This window comes from Eutrigla gurnardus, assembly GCF_963514095.1.
Source record: "Eutrigla gurnardus genome assembly, chromosome: 19".
Lineage (NCBI taxonomy): Eukaryota > Metazoa > Chordata > Actinopteri > Perciformes > Triglidae > Eutrigla > Eutrigla gurnardus.
In genome coordinates, this window is record NC_139930.1 from 6,853,307 (window position 1) to 6,864,671 (window position 11,365).

General features: G+C 43.4%; 1 protein-coding gene across 2 annotated transcripts in view; it reads left to right on the forward strand.

The window, feature by feature from the left end:
* Window positions 1–785: 785 nt before the first annotated feature.
* The window catches only part of phf24 (PHD finger protein 24), a 33,750-nt gene continuing 23,170 nt past the window's right edge, over window positions 786–11,365 (forward strand). The window contains exon 1 of one of the 2 annotated variants that reach the window (XM_084034529.1): window positions 786–1,014. The gene's annotated coding sequence lies outside the window, so the exon portion shown is untranslated. The remainder of the gene's footprint in view (window positions 1,015–11,365) is intronic. The other variant, XM_084034530.1, reaches the window with a different exon arrangement.

Genomic DNA, 11,365 nt, shown 5'->3' on the forward strand with positions numbered 1-11,365 from the left:
GGGCTCAGTCTTATAGCTATGTACTGGTATCATATGAAACTAGTCCAACTAATGAATCCATTGGTCATCCTAGCTTGTTGGCAAGGGGCCTGAATACGGCTCTACAGTAAGTATTGGTGAGGAAAACTGGGATGGAGCCCATTGACCTTTCACCTCAAGAATGAAAATGGGTTCTATGGTTACCTGTGGCTCTCGTCTTTACAGACATGCCCCCTTTATGCTAACCCCATGCAGTTTAGGATGCAGTATCATTCTTGCCAATTCTAAAATGGTGTATTTATTTCTGTCCCTAAACTTAACATTGCATAAACTGTGTCTGACTGGAAAGCTGCCACCCGTGTGTGGATCCAATGAGTTGTATTACCAATCCATGTGTGATGATGTTATTCCACATAGCAGCCATTTCCTTAAGTAAGACCGTTTTGACGTCACTGTATAAAATGACCTGTTGTGACCTCTAGCATGGTCACAAAATACACTGCAGGGATGCAGAGAAGCACATCAAGTCATACAGTCATATATTATACCACACCCCCATCCAAAAAAAAAAAGAAAAAAGAAAAAAATGATGCAAATATGACGGGTTTATAAATCCGCGATTGAACTTGAGTGGCCGCCTGTGAGTCTGCAGCGAGGTCTCCTTCTGCTTCTGCCTCCAACTGCCAGCAGCGAGCTGCCTGTCTCCTCACATGCTGAGGGAGTAGCTCGGGAAGGAGGGCGGAGGAAGAGAGAGAGAGAGAGAGAGAGAGAGAGAGAGAGAGAGAGGGGGAAGATTTCAGCACCGGAGCTGTCCGCTGCTCTTGGAGAAGTCTCTATTCCTGCCGAGGAGGAGAAGACTGTGAGACCGTGAGGAGGAAGGAATAATAAACTGAATAAACTGCCGTCACCTCCGCGCGCTGCTTCCGACAGGCGAGTAACGGCGCGCGCACTTCATTCGAGCCAAGTCCTGCCATGCTGGACGGATAAAAGTCTCCACACAAGTCGAGGTTCACACCAGCCTTTTCCCTCTTTACGGTGAGTCCGCACACACAACTGCCACGCGCGGCTGTGCCGCTCTTCTGAAAGGTTACATAACAAACTGATAAGCTCGTCTTTTTTTTTTTTTTTTTGTAAAGATGTTGCAAACACGGGTTGTGAATGGAGGTGGGCTCGGTTGGGAAGCCTCATTAAAGATGCTCGCACGGGATGAATATTTAGGTCAGCATCCACATGGGTGTGGATGCGCGTCGCGGTTGTTATCAAAGTACATGCGAGTTCCCGCTGGTGGCTTTGTGGTCTCTGTCGTCTCATAACGGTGGGATTCCGGGGGAAGAAAATCAACAATGGAGTTAAAAGATAATAGTTCAGGGAGCGCACGCACGTCACTGGGAGGAGAAAGTGTCAAAGCGCCAGGCTGCTGTTTGTCTGTTGTTTCTATGACCCTGAAACAGGAAGTTGCAGCCTATCAGTGAGAGAATTTGCATGGCATGGCTGGAGGATTGTGTATTCTCTGCAGCAGACACACTTTGCTCTGTCCACTTTCCCAGCACTGTCCCACGGGGGGAGTGCTGCTGTCCATTAAGCTCTCCACCAGTCCAACCATGATGCTGCTGTTATCTCCCAGCCTGCACAGGTACAACCAAGCCCATGTCGGTGTTAACCTTGGGAGGGAGCGCTGCCCCTGACATCCCTGCAGCCTGCCCGAGCTGCTCCGCCACTGTGGTTATTGTCAGACTCTCTCAGAGCGTTTTCAGTTGGCACGGGCTCTCAGGCTGGCAGCGCCTGAATGCCAACGTGATGTGTCTCCAGTCTAACGATGCATTGAGATTTAAATTCCTCCTCCTCCATTCAGGCGCTTTTTTTGGAAATGGAGGGGGGTTCTGTGCACGCGCTGAATTTTAAACCCCTGTATGTTTTTTTTGTTGAGAAAATATTGTTTTCCTCAGGTACACACGGGCAGGAGAGGAGGCAATGGCCTGCCAGATGGAGAGTTGTGGTTTCATGCATATAGTTGTCCTTCCAGAAGAGAAGGGGGACGAGACCAGAAGGCATCAAGGGAACCAGACTTAAGCTCTTGCCTTTGGTGTCCAAGTGCACGTACATCTGCGCGTTTTAAATGGCTGTTAATGATTCCACTCACTTCCTATTACAGGGATCAGGGTGAACTCGTTAGTGTAATTAGTTCCAGGCCCTTGCTTCCCTGGTCTGTGGGTGAGATCTTCGGCTAAAGGGGGATTCATTCCCATGAAAAGGCGTGCTTTGTGGTGCTTCCATTGAAAGAATCTCCCCCCACTCTTCCCCTGAAACCAGGAATGAAAAGGAGGGCTGGTTGGGATTCTAATCAGCACATAACAGTGACATTCAACAGCTTTGGGAAGGGAATCATACCATCAAGAGGAGCAACAACTCATGTAACATGCGAGTAAAGCCGGATACAGCATCCTTTTCACACTTTTATGATGTACAATATGTGAACGCAACGGTGTCAGACAAATCTGGCTTGCAAAGGATGTCTTTCTAATGATCATAGACTAGTGATTGAAGACTTGAATTGTTTGGTCGCTTTCCTCAGCTGGTAACTCAAGGAAGATAAACTTAAGGTGTCACACGATAATTACTTTTCTTTGCTGGATACCTTTCACACAGCCTGAAACTACAAACTGAAAAAGAAACAACACACTTTCATTGAACTACTAAACAACATGTTCAAAACTAAAGCTATAAACTGTTATTCAGGGCAGAGTAGGTCATTAGGAAACTTTGACTTTGAACGCATCGCTGAACTGGAAAAGCCCCGCCCCCTTCATTCAGACCTCTGTTCAAAGCCGCTCCCCCAGACCAGCAAACGAGTGCTCGAGGTCAGCAATTGAGTGCAATCAGGAAGTAAGCATTGACAGACAGGCAAGCCGTCCAATTATTTTCTCCGGCCTGACTTTTTGATTGGAAAACGGCACAGAGATGACATTTTTTTAATTTTGTTTATGTCAGAGCATTTAATTTATTCATCCCTGTCGGTATGTTACGATGAATTCAAGTAATAGAACGGAAAGTGTTTCTAATAGAATCACCTACTCAACCTTTAATGATCACAAAATGTCTTGGTTTTAAAGGGGTCACATGTCCTAACGCTGGAAACCACTAATATTAAGTGTGCTAATACAGTTGAAAAAATACATCACAGAGAAAACATCCACCACTGACATTTTTATTTACTTATTTTTTGTTGCATAACCTGTGCAGTTATAAGGTTCACCTTTAAAGGTGAAGCTGTTTGAACTAAATTGTTGAACTTTCCAGTCGGTCACGTAATCACAGTGACCTCATGCAACATCTTCAAGCTCTCTGGCAGCCGGCCAACCAAATGCTCCCATAATGACAACAGGCCTAATTATATAAACAACGCTAAATGAAAAAGAATGAACTATTTCAACAATAATATTTGACTGAATAAGTGTTGTTTGTTAGTCGTTATGTTCCGTATGACTGATAAATGGCTGTTGTATGAGCTCCTGCAGATCTCAATGACGTCCCCCTGCTGACACTTTGGCAGCGGAGGACTGAATACTAATACAGACCTTAAGGTGTCTCTGTTGGCCTCTAATACACTGCGTCTGACAGCAGGAAATGGATTCCAATTCTTAACTAAAGATTCATTTCCTGTTTAAGCATAATATACTCTGCTCTTGCCACGGTCTATGTGACAAAAATAGATCCACCAACATTCACAAAATGACTTTGGGTGGTATTGAAAATATCAAGAAGGTAATGGTGATGGAAAGGCAGTCCGGTGTTGTTGTGAACTGATATAGTGTGTTTTTGCCCGACATGGTCTGGTAGTGTTAAATTAATGAGTGAAGGGGCTACAAAAGGATTGCTCAGAGGAGCAGGGGGAAAAAATCTCAAGGATTTGAAGAGCACTTTGGTGCCACCTCCCTTTGAAATCATCAATATTTAATTAAACCGAGATGCTCCTGAGAGCTTCATCATCTGAGAGCTCGTCATACTCAATTGCTGACACAAATCGAATACACTGTATATTGAACCTCATATGTTTCTAAGGCGCCTGTGCAAAAAAGTTTAGAAAGTGTCAGAAGAAACGGGAAAGCAAAAATGAAGCATTCCTTTTTTTCGAATGTTTGAATATAGATGAATATAGGAGAATGTGTGAACTGCTGCTATACCTCACCATCTCGAGGATTTTCCAGTTTTTGCAGTTTGACAGGATAACATTTCCACAGCCGTATATGTCAGTTTCTGCCCCAAGGAGTGGCCCTGTTTTCCTTCCCTTCGTCCAGATCTTTTTTTATCCGGGGGCATTTAAATCATTCAGAGGGGTCCGGGAAGGAGAGCACAGCAGCGGAGGCAGCTGCTTGTGCAGGAGTCGACTGAACGTCAAGCCTGAGGGAGTTTATATCTTATCCTCCTCAGTTTCTATCACCCTCAAATGTAATATGAGGGGTGAATTTGGGTGACTGTCGAGCCTTAGTGGCATCACTTTTTTGGGCATATTTGGCTCTTGCCCTTTATCACAACTTTCTGTCGGATGTTTGTGTTTTTTTTGCCGTCACTTCTATCAGATATGCTGACGATGTACAGTCTGATCGGACATTTGCGCCTTGCGCCGAGAGTAGACCAGGTCGGAGCTGGCGAGCTTTCAGCGCAGTCTCGGCGAGGCTTTTTGCCACGAAACTTCCGCTACGCCAAGCTGAATCTGTGACGCCTCCCCCTGCTGCGCCGCCACACCCATCTTGGCGCAGGCGATCCACCAAACTGCCAAACTGACCGTGCGCAAGGCTGCGCGGGTCGAAATTTGCATTGCGCCGGCTCCGCCACCCTGCGCTGCCCTGCGCTGCGCCACAAAAATAGGGCCCTTGGTCTTTCAAAGGCTCCTCGGCTCAACAACAAACCAACATTATAATGAAACATGCCAGCCAGCCTACAGTTAGGATACATTTCATACCATCAACAGCTAGTTTAATTTTAGCCCCAAAGTTAACTTAGCAGCACTGCAAAGTCCCATCCAACAGTGAAGCTACGCGGTTCACACAATGTTTATACGCTAGCACACAACAGTGTTTGTCCTGAGCAAATATCTGTAAAACTGTGCCTAGTTTTTTTTTCCACAATTTAAATGATTATGATAATATTTGTAACAATACTTGTTCTCAGCACCTGCATAAGCGTTTAGAAAGTAGAAATATTGATATAAAGAGATCATATTAAGACGACATAAGACAATATAGAATAGCTGGCAGAGAGTCAGTCACAGACTTTTAGCCGACAGCCTGCACTTGTGCACAGTCACAAATACCTTATGTTTGGTTTCAAATTGTATCCAACAATCAATCATTATGTTTCTACAATGCAATTCTTTTTTTTGTAGATGCACATATATTTGTGCATGCATGAACATGCGCTAACGTGTGTAGCATTAAGGAGGATCTATTGGCAGAAATAGAATATATTAAGAAGTATGGGCCCTAGTTTCGTGGCGCAGCGCAGGGCGGCGCAGGGTGGCGGAGCTGGCGTAATGCAAGTTTCGACCCGCGCAGCCTTGCGCACGGTCAGTTTGGCAGTTTGGTGGATCGCCTGCGCCAAGATGGGTGTGGCGGCACGGCAGGGGGAGGCGTCACAGATTCAGCTTGGCGTAGCGGAAGTTTTGTGGCAAAAAGCCTCGCCGAGACTGCGCTGAAAGCTCGCCAGCTCCAACCTGGTCTACTCTTGGCGCAAGGCGCAAGGTGTAAATAGTCCATTCATTCAAGGCGAATCACAGCTGGCGGAGTGGAAGTTTGGCTGACGGCGCGCAGTGCACACACGTCACCGAGACCTCACAGGCAGGTTTCCACAGTTCCAGGCACATTTAAATGCAATAAATAATCACAACAAACACTATTTAATGCAACTAATTGAATCAACACGTGAATTTATATCTATATAGATTGTCCCGTCACATCTGACGTCAGATCAAAGGCGGATGGCACGCGTAACGGAAACTCAGCCTCTCGGACCAAAACATCTCCCTTTCTCTCTCCTGTTTTTTATAATATCGGCAATGTTATTATTATGATACGTGCGCACAGCGCGTGATGCGCGTGGTGGGAGCAGCGGCGCTGCTTCTGTCATCGGGTTGTCAAGTGACGGAACTTGCACTGAACCTCCCCTAACGCATTAAAGGTGAGGAGAGGAGCTCATTTGATTGGTGAAGATCTGAATCGGCTGTATTAATCCCAGTCCACGCCTCGTCTCCCACTCACGCCTTCTTCTCCTCCCTCTTTCCCACTTGCGCGGGTGGGAGTGATGGAACGTGTGCCTGCATGTGCCTGCGTGTGCCTGCGCGAGCCTGCGCGAGCCTGCGCGAGCCTGCAAAGTCCAGGCGGACACACCCCGTCGGCATGGCGCAGGTGCGCTGAGAGCTGACTGCGCCTGGTCTACGAAACTAGGGCCCTATGTGTTTCTTTACTGTATCACCTTAAAATGCAGCATTTGAGTTTAGAATAAACAGTTTTTATCTACATATAAAATGGGTCCTCTCAATGGCCACCGTGTTTCTACAGTAGCCCAGAATGGACAAACCAAACACTGTCTCTAGATAGGGCCATTCAGGTTTTTGCATTTTTCTATCCACCAATGTAGTTTTCCTACACGCTTGCCACAAGGGAGAAGTCTTAGTTGGTTGTAATCTGCAACCTTATTGCTAGATGATGCCAAATTCACCCCACTGCACCTTTAAGGGTCTTGGTTTGGAAGGTTGAAAATATATTTAACCTAGGTTGGCATCCTCGCCCAAGCTAACGTATGTAATGTCAACTGATTGCAAACCAAACTCCAACAATACCAACCATTGAACAAACTGCCTGTAGGAAACATGTAAAGGTTGGAAAAGCCCCAATTGTCGAAGTAAGTAAGCACTTGATTAAGTAATGTATTTACTTAATTTAATGATAAAACCCAACACTACTCATCACACAACAAATTACTAAATCAGGTTGTAATCCAATAGGCAGTTTGGATAGTAAATGATCAAGTTTTCCAATTGTGTCTTCCAGATGACTTTGGCTAACCTGGGGGCGTGTTTAACACCTCTGTGATTGTCTTTGGCTTTCTTGTCCCCTCAGGTGTCTTTTAGCAGAGTTTAGCAATGAACTTGGTGAGTACAATTATGTTATAACAGATGGGAACGATAGTCAAAACTACAAAAAAAAAATCAGACTGTAATGAAGAGTGTGATTGTGAAAGCACACAGTGTCAGTGAGGCAGGGAAAAGGGTTGAGCGCTTCGTCGTGGCAAAGGCGTGATGATCTCAGGCTTGTGAGGGAACTAAGTGGCAGGTTACTTAGCGCCATGTAATAAATGAAGGTATCAAAGCCAGGCACTGACCCATTTCTGTCAGAATAGACTGGTACACAGAGAGAGAAAAAAAATCCCATAGGCCCTTATTTAAAATTCATAAGCTAACCTGAAAATGACAAGGTCTTCTGTGTACTTAGATATTTCCCTCGTCAGCAGTTGCTTCACTTAAAGAATGCAAATTGTAAGTACATTATTTTCGAGCATCCTGCCTCCATCTTCCCTCTGGCATCATATAATTCCTCTTCATATCCATGAGTGTACATGTCCATTAAAATATGTTATTGAATTGTGAAAAATGAGTTGGGGCATGATTATATTTTATTAATAATGCAGGAAAATACTGTCCCCTCTTTCCTTGTTTGAACATGCTTTTCTTGATAGTGGATGAATGAGATTTTTTGGCCTAGAGGTATTTCTGCTATCAAAAGTGAAAAGTATAATGAAAATATATTTTGTGCTATTCACTGCCGGCATTGATTTGATGGAGTGTACGAAGACCTCTGGGCTTATAATAGCACTTAGTTTATTGTTATTGTTTCTTAGAATTTATGAAGCCTGTTCACTTTGCTTGCCATTAAAGAACAATTTGGTTATCGTTGTTTATCTCATTTAAAATGGTACGGCCCATTATCTGCATGCATGGTAATTGAGGATCCAGCTGTGGTGACATTTAACCAATATCTCGTCCATACCATTATTAATATTATTATGATTATAACCCATACATTTCAAGCATGCAAACACTTTCAAACTTGCCTTTTTACCCCTTGGGTTGGCGGGAAAAGGGTGGCAGTTAACAAATTGGCATCTGCGGCATCTAAAGGCCGTCACCGTCTGTGCCTGTGCTGCTCTGAGCGAGAGTAGGAAGGTCACTCCAGTGCATAATTAAATCCCTATAATAATCAGTCTGCCAGCCTGTATTACGATCACCATATAGCCTGTATTTACAGTGCCTTTATGAGCACTTAGCAAACGCTTCTGCAAAGAGTTTTTTATATATTCAAGTGCTGCAAAGTATATCTAAGCGAGTGCTATCTTGATTTTTATCACAACGTTGTGGACCGACCTTAAGCGTCAGTAAGAATGTCAGCCCATTGGTTTGGTTCAGACTGATAAAGTACTTGATGGATCACCATGAAATGTTGTGCAGAGATTCATGGTTCCAAGAGGTTGAATCCTACTGATGTTGGTGAAATAAAATAAAAATAAATATATATATTTTTTAGTGCAGCCAAGGGCCTTTACATGTCATCCCTTCCATCTCTCTCCACATATTTCCTGTCTCTATCATTTATGCTAAATTGTCAAAATATATCTTAAAATGGTGTACAATGTGCATTTGACAGAAAGCACAACTTTCCAGAAAGCAATACTCTTAGAGACGCATTTGGATTCTGTGAATATAAATTCTTTACTTTTTGTGACTTGACATCACATTGAAACACCTTCGTATTTCCATTGTTCCTGATGTCCCCAAAGTAATCCCAGCTACTCCTGCATTAAAATAATGGAAGAGAACCTTTCAGCCTAGAAACTAATCCTAGCCAACCCCACTGAGCTCATTCCTGCAGTTAGGATAACAGCCGCTCCAGTATCCCACAGTCCTGCATATGTGTATTTTAATCATTGTATATTCTCAGCATCCTGCTGCCATTCATTAGACTGCAGGGGATCTTGCTTACTAAGAGGCCTGACCTTTTATATGAAGTGATTGTCCTTGAAGAAGACAGAGGAAAACACAGCAGCTAGTATTCATTTCCTAAAAGCAGCTTTTTCCCAGTTTGTTTTCTGACAATATAACCGAAGGTTTTTCACCATAATTGTTTTGTCCAACTCTGAGCACCTCTTCCATTTTTATTTTGCACTGTGGTAAAACAGATTCATCAACAACACATTTGAGTTTTTTTTTTTATTGAGGAGTACACTTCATGAAGTCATCATTTTCCCAGTGTGGACAGACCCAAAACATGGTTGGGACACCGTTAGTAACTCCCTGCCAGGTGTAGGAGTGGTATGCTTCAGCTGGCTTGACCTTTGACCCCCCCCCCTTTTGAAAGACACCAGCCAACATAGATACTCGCGGTAATCAATAAAAGATCGCTTTGCCTCTGCAAGAAAGCAAACAAACTACAACAAAGACCGCAAGACGCTTTTTATTCATCTGTAATATGTCATTCCACTGTTTGTATCATAGATTTCTTTGTTTGCATCATTTAAACGCATGAAACCTGAGACGACGCAGTGAGGCGTTGACGTCTGTGCAAACACAAAGTGTTGTATCTTCTACAGTTTGTGAATCACCTGAGTCCGCCAGCAGCCCGAGAACAGAAGGCCTGGAAGGCTATTAGAGTCTCCGCCTGGGAGGGAGAGAGAGGGAATGACTCCCATTTCACTCCAGATAAATGCGATTGAATTTCACACAGCACTTATGGAGAGTGTGGATGGATGGGATTGCGTTTGAGAGCAAAGACACATGTACCATAAGTACCATGTAATCAACTTGAATCCACGAGGCGCCTGTTTTCAATAATGGAATTCACGCTTGTGTCTCACTTAAATGGAAATGAGAAGTCAGTTTCTGCAGTTTTTCTTGCTGCACCGTATACTGCATCTTATAGCGGTTGATTTTGCCTTACTTGTGCAGGAATGCAGGAGTTGGCGTTTTTTTGTTGTTGCAGATTTCAGCACAATGATAAAGGAAACCTGGCATGCCATAATGTCTCATAATAAAGTGCTTATTGCATTTATATGCTTTGAATTGGTATACCGCACTCTTTTATTGCAAAACTAAAACAATAACCACAAAATCAAATTTTCTTTGCATTTGAGACAAATGCTCTGCAGCGACAAAAAGCGACAAAAACTCATTAAAAACCTGCAGAGAGGGTGAAGTTTATTTTCTCCTCTGGGATCAATAACGTTGATCTTATCGTGTCCTATCTGGTCTCGACTCGTTGCATTTGGTGAACAGTCAGAAATGAGGAGAAGTGATAGCAGATATCAACGGCTGAACTCAGCAAGTTGCTGTGATTGATGAAGAGCATGAGCATTGTGGGGGCATTAAAAAAGAAACATGCCCCATGCACGCACACACACACACACACTGAAAGTTAACTCCCTATTCTCTGAGCTCATAGCAAAATCTGGCCTCCTGACATAAATATGGAAGTTAATGAAACCTGCTGAAAACAGGTGATGTCCCTTGCTGGCCTGCAGGTTGAAGAGGATGACCTTTGGTCAGAAGGTCACGTGAGCATGAATCCCTGACCAATTTAGGAAAACTTGTTGGGGAAATTTGATTGGAAACACCTCACTCAGCATAATGTTGAAGCTCCCTTGTGTGAAACATTGCAGAACGTTTGCAATATTAAAAACATAAATGTTGGACATTTTCCATCTTTGGAGTATTACTCAAGGCTCTTAACATTTGTTGATGGTCAACAGTTTTTATAGGGGCTATTTATTTGTTGAAAAATAGTTCCAATGAAAACTCTTCACGGTGAGGTCTATGAGGCTTTCAAAAGTCCTGGGACGCCTTGTCAGTGCTGTGTGCACCACAGACAAGGTTCCATTCACCTGCATTGTATGAGGATGAAGGCAGATCTAAAAGCTGAGACGAATAAATACAAATTACTACAAGGGGGTTAAATTAGAAAGTGTCAATGCATATTTTGTTAAAGTTCAGTGAAAACACCTTTTTAATTTTTAAATTCTGTAGAAATAAATTGATTACTGGCATTTAGTAATTTGTGTAGTTGGGAGCTGAAGTGTGATGAAGCCAGTGTCAGTCTGTAATTTTAGACCCACACGTTTAACATACATTTAATTTTCTGCTGAGCTAAATTATCATTGGTATACTTTTTCCAAACTGACAAAATCTCATACCTGCTGTACAGTATATAGAAATATGCAAAGGGTGTTTTTCTGTTCAGTGTGAGACCGACTTTCTTTATTTACACTTTTGTATTCGTTGCTTGAACCATTCAAGCAAAAATCTAATCTCAGCCAACATCCACACCTTCATGGATATGGAACA